This window comes from Bos taurus, chromosome 5 (assembly GCF_002263795.3).
Source record: "Bos taurus isolate L1 Dominette 01449 registration number 42190680 breed Hereford chromosome 5, ARS-UCD2.0, whole genome shotgun sequence".
NCBI lineage: Eukaryota > Metazoa > Chordata > Mammalia > Artiodactyla > Bovidae > Bos > Bos taurus.
Genome location: NC_037332.1, coordinates 30,610,020 through 30,618,674, shown reverse-complemented (window position 1 = coordinate 30,618,674; position 8,655 = coordinate 30,610,020). Strand labels below are relative to the sequence as shown.

At 41.4% G+C, this 8,655-nt stretch overlaps 1 long non-coding RNA gene across 1 annotated transcript in view; it reads left to right on the top strand.

Moving 5' to 3' along the window:
- LOC132345267 (uncharacterized) overlaps nt 1-8,655 on the top strand; it is a 47,739-nt gene that overhangs the window by 37,548 nt on the left and 1,536 nt on the right. The window contains exon 3 of the long non-coding RNA XR_009494491.1: nt 4,323-4,398. This is a non-coding gene — a long non-coding RNA (uncharacterized lncRNA). The remainder of the gene's footprint in view (nt 1-4,322; nt 4,399-8,655) is intronic.

Below are 8,655 nucleotides of genomic sequence, written 5' to 3'. Positions count from 1 at the left end.
GAAGAGGTTGCTAAAGTATGCCAACCAGAAGTCAAGAGTCCCCTTCTGCCCCTGTGACTCTCAGACACTGCTGATCTTCTTGTAAACGCTCTTCCTAATGCCATCTGAAATCTTTGCTTTATTGGACCAACCCTATATTCTTTTTTTTTTTTTTTCAACCCTACATTCTTAATCTCTACAGAATATACCCTTCTCTTCCTTGCCTTAACTAAAATTTGTTTTTTTGTTTTGTTTTCTTCTCTCACGAATTCACTTCTACTGACCCCCTTGAGCAGAGGTAATTGATCATCCCACTGGACTAGAACTAATCCATTTAAAAACCATTTCTAGCCACCTCCCTCTTGCCATGAAGACCATCCAACCCACGCCCTCATCTTCCAGGCTTCACTTATTCTCCCCTCTTCAAATTATACTCTACTGAATGTTCTTTGGCAATTATCATTTAGATGCTAAATCCAATGGGTTTCATGTTTTAACTTGGGACATTTGGTTCTATTGACCCATTGTTTCTTCACAGATTCTCCAGAAATTATTTTTCCCTGTTTCTCCTCATACGCCTCTGGCCATTCTTCTTAATCTCTTTTGTAAGTCTCCCTATCCCCACTTCTTAAATGTAAGTATGCCTTGGGCTTCTTCCTCCGCCATCTTCCCTTCTCACCTGCCATGCTCCTTCAATGCTTTGAATTATCACCTAACTGCTGGTGAGCTGACAGCTCACAAATCCACACCACCAGCCCCAGGTGCTCTCCTGAGCTTTAAAAATCTGTGTGTCCAATTGTCTACTACACAGCACTAAGTTGATGTTTCACTGAGAGTCCAATTCTGCATCCCTGAAAGAGTAAACTCTTTGCTATCTCCCCACCCACCCAAGCAAAAAACTGGAAGTCACTGCAGTTCTTCAGTTTCACTAACCACTTATAATCAGTCACTGAGTACTGTTCATTCTGCCTGTTTAGTATTTCTCATAGCTCTCTCCTCTCCATTCTCATTATAATTCCTTTATAATGCTATGCTATAATTTAGCATCTCATTGTTTATTTGCCAAATTGTGTCCCACTCTTTTGTGACCCCCATGGATGGTAGGTAGCCTGCCAACCTCCTCTGTCCGTGGGATTTTCCAGGCAAGAATACTGGAGTGGGTTGCCATTTCCTTCTCCAGGGGATCTTCCCAACCTAGAGATCGAACCCACATCTGCATTGGCAAGTGGGTTCTTTATCACTGGGCCACCTGGGAAGCCTTAGCATCTCATGATCCTTTACCAAAATGTTAGCTTTTTATTTTGAAGATTTTCAGATATACATGGAGTATAATAAAACCTTACATATCCATCATCTGAGCTGAATAATAATTAACTTTCTGCCATAGCTACTTCATCTATTATTTCTACCATGTTTTGGGGCAAATCCAGACATCATGACATGTCACTCATAAACATTTCAGTATGCTGTTGTATTATACTACCACAGTAGCATTTTCACACCTAACCAAGTTAACAAAAACGCCTTAATATTATCTGCTGCTGCTGCTGCTAAGTCGCTTAAGTCGTGTCCGACTCTGTGCGACCCCATAGACGGCAGCCCACCAGGCTCCCCCATCTCTGGGATTCTCCAGGCAAGAACACTGGAGTGGGTTGCATTTCCTTCTCCAGTGCATAAAAGTGAAAAGTGAAAGTGAAGTCACTGAGTCGTGTCTAATTCCTAGTGACCCCATAGACTGCAGCCTACCAGGCTCCTCTGTCCATAGGATTTTCCAGGCAAGAGTACTGGAGTGGGTGCCATTGCCTTCTCTATAATATTATCTAATACTGTGTTTTTCTTCCAGATGTTCTGTTTGTAGCTGGCCTGTTTGAATCAAGATCCAGACAAGGTCCACACACTGCATGTAGTTGAAGCCTCTTGGAAAGTAAAACAGTTCCCCTTCCTTCATCCTTCCCATTGAAATCTTTTTAAAATTAATTTTTTGACCACACCTTGTGGTTTGCAGGATCTTAGTCTCTGTACCAGGAATTGAACCTGGGTCCCTTACAGGGGAAGTATGGAGTCCTAACCATTGAACCACAGGGAATTCCCCCTCCTGGCTCTTTAAAGAGATTGAATTAGCTGTCTTGTCTCAACTAAATTTTTGCATTGTCTTTCTGTCTTGGGTCTTGCTTCTTCCTACCTCTTCCCGTTCTATCTTCTATGCTGCCATCAGAGCCATCTTTCAAAACCGCAGTTTGGATCATGTTACTCCCCTATTTGGAGAAGGCAATGGCACCCCACTCCAGTACTCTTGCCTGGAAAATCCCATGGGTGGAGGAGCCTGGTAGGCTGCAGTCTATGGGGTCGCAAAGAGTCGGACATGACTAAGTGACTTCACTTTCACTTTTCAGTTTCATGCATTGGAGAAGGAAATGGCAACCCACTCCAGTGTTCTTGCTTGGAGAATCCCAGGGACAGCAGAGCCTGGTGGGCTGCCGTCTATGGGGTCGCACAGAGTCAGACACGACTGAAGCGACTTAGCAGCACTCCCCTATTTGAAACTCTTCAAAGGTCCCCATTAGCTGCCACAATAACATCTAAACTTCTTCATTTGTCATATAATGTTGTCACTGATCTCTACCTAAATTTCCAGCTTAGTGCGATACTTCCTCATACTAAGCAGACCAAAAAAGCCCTGCTCCCTCCCCCATCACCACCACCAAGCACCGGACTCACTGTCTATCTGAATGCTATGCACTTGCCTCACTCCACCTGGAAAATAACCTTCATTTCCCAAAGCTCAGCTCAAGTATTACCTCTGCTATGACATTTTTCTGATTCCTTAAACCCCCACCAAGGCAAGTTGACCATCTCCTCCTTCCATCCTGGTTCCCACCGTGCTGCACTGCACCTAAGCAATTTACACTTCTGGTTCTTTCTAAAGCTCCTTGAGGCTGGGTCCTACTCATTGTAGTAGTCTTATCAGCTTTCAGGGGATTAGCAAAACATGGGCTTTTATTAAAAGGTTGTAAGTGAATGAATGATAAATGAAGGGATTTACATTCCAACCTAGAAACACTAGATTTGTTCCAAGAAGAAATTCCTGACAGTCTCTACTGCGCACAGTTCTTGAGGCTGTAGGCACAGCCAGGCTTAGGTCAAAGACAGGCCCGCTCTTATTTGAGAGCAGGGCCCCAGACCTCAGCCTACTGAGTGTCATCCTGGGCCACTGTGAGAGGCATGTGGCCTCAGGTGACTCAGGTTCTAGCACAAGATCATTGGCATTGGGTTGGTTCTTAGTAAAGGGAAGCATTTCTGAAAACATAGCTCTTGGGTGAGGGGAATTTCTTCCTTGGAGAAAGAAAGTTGCTTTCCTGGCCAATAAAGCTTCTTATCAAGCATAGGCTAAACCAGGAAAAGGCATGTTAGTGACAAAGCTGATTAGCAAGCCATTGTTCAGCACCATGTGTTTAAAGCCTGTGAACTAATTTCATAACACTACGCCTGTCGCCTCCTCCTTTCAGCCTGTGTTTTTCAGTCTTCCAAAGAAAGATACTAGACTAGATGATCTCTTAGATTCTTTCTAGTCCTAAAATTTTATTACCTAATTCTTATATAATACCAGTGTAACATGATATGATAAAGGTTCAGGAATTATCGATGGCATTTTACAGAAATGGAAACTGAAGGCAGGGGGCGAGGGATTTGCTTCAGAACCATGGATGCAGTGCCAGGGCCTGAATCCTTCTAGAGCTCTGTCTTATGAAGCACTGAGTATTTGCTGCTCCTGGGTAGAACTGCAGTGTCTTTCCCTTTAGTAAGCTGGTCTGTTTCCTCCCCCAGGCCTGCAGGAGAAAAAAAAAAGAGTATTAATGTCAAGATATAAATTAAATGTTAGTGTACACTTATTCCACTCACACAACCCATGAGGGTTTGACTCTCACAGTATTGAAAGTAAGAAAAGTCAGTAGTGCTGAGACTGCCAGGGGCCAAGTAAGAAGGAGGCTAGAGGAGAAGGAAAACAGATTTGAGCGGCTAGGGATGCCTTTCTGTGTCTGTGGACTGGGAATGGGGGTGGGGAGCTGATTCCAAGGGCATAAAGACAAGGTTGGCCTCATCTCTTCCTCTCTGTTCTTGGCAATAGCCAGTCTAGCTAGAAAGAGCAATCTGTCAAGTCTAATTAGAGTAGAAGAAAGTGAACAATGAGCGCCCACCTCTAAAATGACAGCCCAGTTTAGTGGTGTGGAGGAGCTTGGGAGGAGGCGTGCTTTGTCTGCTTGGAACTGGTTCCTTTAAATATGAATCCCTTCTGAACTCAAACTGCAAAACAACTTAAACTGGATTCTTACTTACTTCACTAGAAATCTTCAGGTCCCCACGCCTTTGAACATAGGCACATCCAGCAAAAGCAGATGAGAACCTGGCTCTGTTTCAAAGGTGAGGCTGTAATTGAAAATAGTTAGATCATGCGGCGTGCTGCTGTGGTAGGCAACTGATATTTATTAATGTGTTCATGTTTCTCTTTTGTGCTTAATTATATTGGTGATAGTATTTCTCATATTATTTTTGCAATCCTTTTTATTATAAGGTTTATAATTGGCTACTAAAATTTCAGAACAGCCTGAAATTTTAGTAGCACCACAAATAAGCACATTTTAAGATGCAAAAAAAAAAAAGTGTAATGCATTTTTGGCTTATACTTTAAATGGCCTCTCTGTTTGGATACTGTAGTTTTTGTACCAAAAGTAGGTTTTATAAGAAAAGAACATATTTTATAGATGGAATCAAACAGATATATTCCTTAAAATAAATACATGAATACAGGTTATTTAAGCTTAAAAACTACACATGTGCATAACTATAGCTTCAAGTAATGTAGGCCTATTATTAGCAAATGTTATCTGAAGATTAATGGTTTGTTAATTTAACTCTGCCTCATTGTGGGGCATTCAGACATCTAAAAGTACATAAAATAATCATTGTCTGAAGTGGAGGAGAGAGAATGGGAAGAAAAACACAAACACATTTATAAATATCAGTCTGCATGATTTTGTTGTTCTTTCCTGAGCATTATTTCATTTACTCCTCAAAGCACCCTCTGAAGTATGTTACTATTATCTTGATAGATAAGGAGACTAGGGCCCTGAGAAATTAGCCCAAGGTTACAGAGAAATGCAGTCAGGCCTTGGACCCAGTCATCTGGCTCCAAGCCTAGTATACTTCACAGCCCTGTAGTTCTGGTAGAGTCAGGAAACATTACGTTTAAAAAACCATACAATTGATCATGATAATGCCAGCATGAGGAATCTCTTCTAATCTATTGGTCTCTTATGGACACGAATGAGGCAGTGGGTGTTAGTTTGTGTATTTGTATCATTTACTTTTTGTTGCTAACCTTTCATTTTCTAACAGTATCACTTGTTTCTTTTCTGTCCTTTTTTTTTTTCTCTTATATACACATTATTTGAATAAATTATTTAATAAAAAGATAACAAAGAAGTCTGCCAATACTGTGCACCTCAGCCTGGACCCAGTCCTCTCTCCGGATAAACCTATTATCAATTTGAGGTGTAACCAATTGTTTTCTGTGTGTGTTTGCATAGATGTGTGTGTATTCGTATTACACTGTTTCGTATCTAAAACATAAATGGTACCATTGTTGTACTTTTAATTCTGCAGCTTGCTCGCCTTTCTTTCTTTTTTTAATTTACTATGCCTTGTGGAGATCTTTTCTTAGCCACATATTTAAATCTAATTCATTCTTTTTGTTACATCACATAGCATTTCCTTTTACTGTTTCCTCTCTACCTTGCCTCAGCTTTTGAAATGGCTTATTCCATAGTGAGTCAACACTTAATTGTATCTGCATTTATGGGACAAGTAGAGACAAGCATAAGCTTTATGGCTCACTGGAGTGTTAGTAAGAGAGGAAAGAAACACAAGAAGAACTCGTACCAACACTCTCAGCGGAGGTGAGATGCTTAGGGCAAGGACAGTGTTATCAGATTTGTTGCCTCTCAGTTTAGCATTTACTTTTTAAAAAATTAGCCCGTTCTCCAGAGATATATTCCTGAGATATATCCAGAGATATATAAGAGACAGTAGTAGCATACTTGACAGTGCTATGGGGATTAAATGAGATAACATACAGGAAAGAACATCAAAACCACGCAAACCGAAATGTGTACCTTATGAACTGTGTCTGCTTACTTTCTTCCCTCTCTCCCTCCCACTCCAGATATTATGTTGTGAGGCAACCCCTCAAAGACGGTAGTAAATGGAACTAGAAGTGTCATTATTAGATATTCTGGAGCAGGAATGTACTTCAGAGCATGCACCTTGGAGCTGGATCTCTCTCTAGATTCAAGTCCCTGATGTGACTCTCAATTAGTTGTGTGACTTGAATAATGCCTTGCCATATGTAAAATAACGATAGCAATAATAATAAACCGAGCCTGTAGGGTTGTGGTGAGGTTTAAATGAGATAATTTGTGTGACGTATTTATAGTTTCTGGTCTAGCAAAGTCAGCTGCTATGGTCATTATCAGAGAAGCTGCAATATCCCCACTTTCATTTTCTGTCCACTAAGTACCACTATCCATTTTCTTCAGATGTGACAAAAAAGGCAGGCCTAATCTCAGGATTAAAGCACAGCCTACATACATATATATATATATATATATATATATATATATATATATATATATATATATAATTCCCTGAGCACCTACTGTCTAAAACCCACTGGACACACTGTGCAAAACATAAAGGCAGTGCAAGCAAGACATGGCTCTTGTCCCAAAGTGCTTGTTAGTTGTTAAATTGAAATGCCTTAATGTATGAGGTTAACACTGGAAAGAACTTTGAACCCGTCAGATGAAAGGCGTTCTGTAATATACTCTCTGGGTAACAGGTAATAACCTAAACACAGGGTAGTATTATGACTATACGTGCCCAGTGCTATTTTATCCAATTTTTCTGTTAATTACAAAGGTATATATAATCCTTTAACACCTGCTCATTCGTTTCTTGTCTAGCTTCAGAATCATTTTAGAAGCTTAGCTGTAGAACTTGGGCCATCAGATCACGTACTTACACTGGGCTGGTTCCCTGGCTGGAGGTTGTTCTCACTTCCTCTTTAACCTGCTGGAAAGAGCGAGGTTCCCCAGGAGCTGGTAGAGAGCTGCTCTCCACAGGGCCCCAGGATTGAATACAAATGTGCAGATATTCTGTTACTCTGGACAAAATACCTGATATTTAGTGAGCACATAAAATCCCCAAAAGTTGGAACTGTCTTAAAGAGCCTGAGGATGCCACTTGAAGGGACCAAAGGTACTTTATTTTGGGAGGAAATGAACCTACAGCATTTCCAAAATATTAGCCTAGTCCTCAGCCCATTAAGCTTCCTCTGACCAACAGAGCCCATTTTCTGTTGTGTGGGCAAACCCATTCAAGCAGGCCCAGACAGAAATTCCAACTGGATAGAAAAGGCCACCTCAGCTGTCAAGCACAGAAGCCATGTGTAGCTTTGGTTTAAGAATCAGTCCAGGGAGCAGATGCTCCGAGTGCCTGGGGTGTGGCAGGCCTATTCCTGGTACAAGAACAAACATCCTTTCTCTTAATTCCACGCATAAGTCAGGGGCAGACAATACTGAATGTTTTTATCTTTAAAGGAGCTATATTAAATCATTCTTATGAGAAAAAAAAAATCACTTGTAGTATAAAAAAGTGTGACTTCTCAGAGAGCCCGTATTTCTTAGCAGACAAAGGAATATGCTCATTAAATCATACCTCTGTAAGGAAGAGATTCTTAAGAATAGAGTGCATGACATCTATTATTAGGTTAAGAAGGATTCAAAGCACTGTCTCTATTACCCCTTTCAGAAGATGACCTTTTTATTATATTTTTATTTGATAAGGAGGGGCACCTATTTGAAATTTTTGCCTAGAAACCCAGAATAAAACTTACAGCATGTTAGAATTGTAATGAGTTTGCCCCTGCATTTCACAGTCAGAGTTCAGGGCTCTGAAAAATATGCTGTCCAAATTTTTATTGGGAATTAACTTCTTTTTGCCTTCCTCTGAGAGATGAAAGCAGCTGGTTATGAGACTTAAGAGAGAGCCTATTTTCCAAGGAAGAACAAAGAGAAAGCAGGCACCCCTCCCCCTCGGAAAAGCCACTTTGCTTTGTCTGAGCCGACTCCCTCTGAGGACTGTGGCAGGAGAGGCTCAGAGCTCTGTCCCTGCCGATTAGTTTACTAACACATGGTTCAGCAGTCCTGGGGATGGGGAGGTGTGTGCTCGCCCGCACAGTATTAATGTTATCAGCTGCCCTGTTCCTGTGTCCTCGCCCCGAAGGACACTTCTGTAACAGTAACACTGAGGGAGACAGCTCCTCCTTTACTCCTGTTTCTCTGCAGATAAACAAATGTCAGGCATGTCTTGGATCCTGTCCCCGACTCAGTCAAGTTACTGTATATCCATTACTCTTCTTTGTACTCCAGACACTGTGCTCTCAGTGTTCATTTGGTTGGATCCAGATTGTGAAGGCTACAGTAGTCATAAACAGGACTTGGGGGCCCAGCTTTCCTTCTGGACCCTCACGAAGCTTCTCTTCCAGTCAGGTTCCTAATTTCTGGTGCTACTGCTCAAAAGAGAGGGCCTGCTTTGAACCAGAGCCTATAATAAATGCCT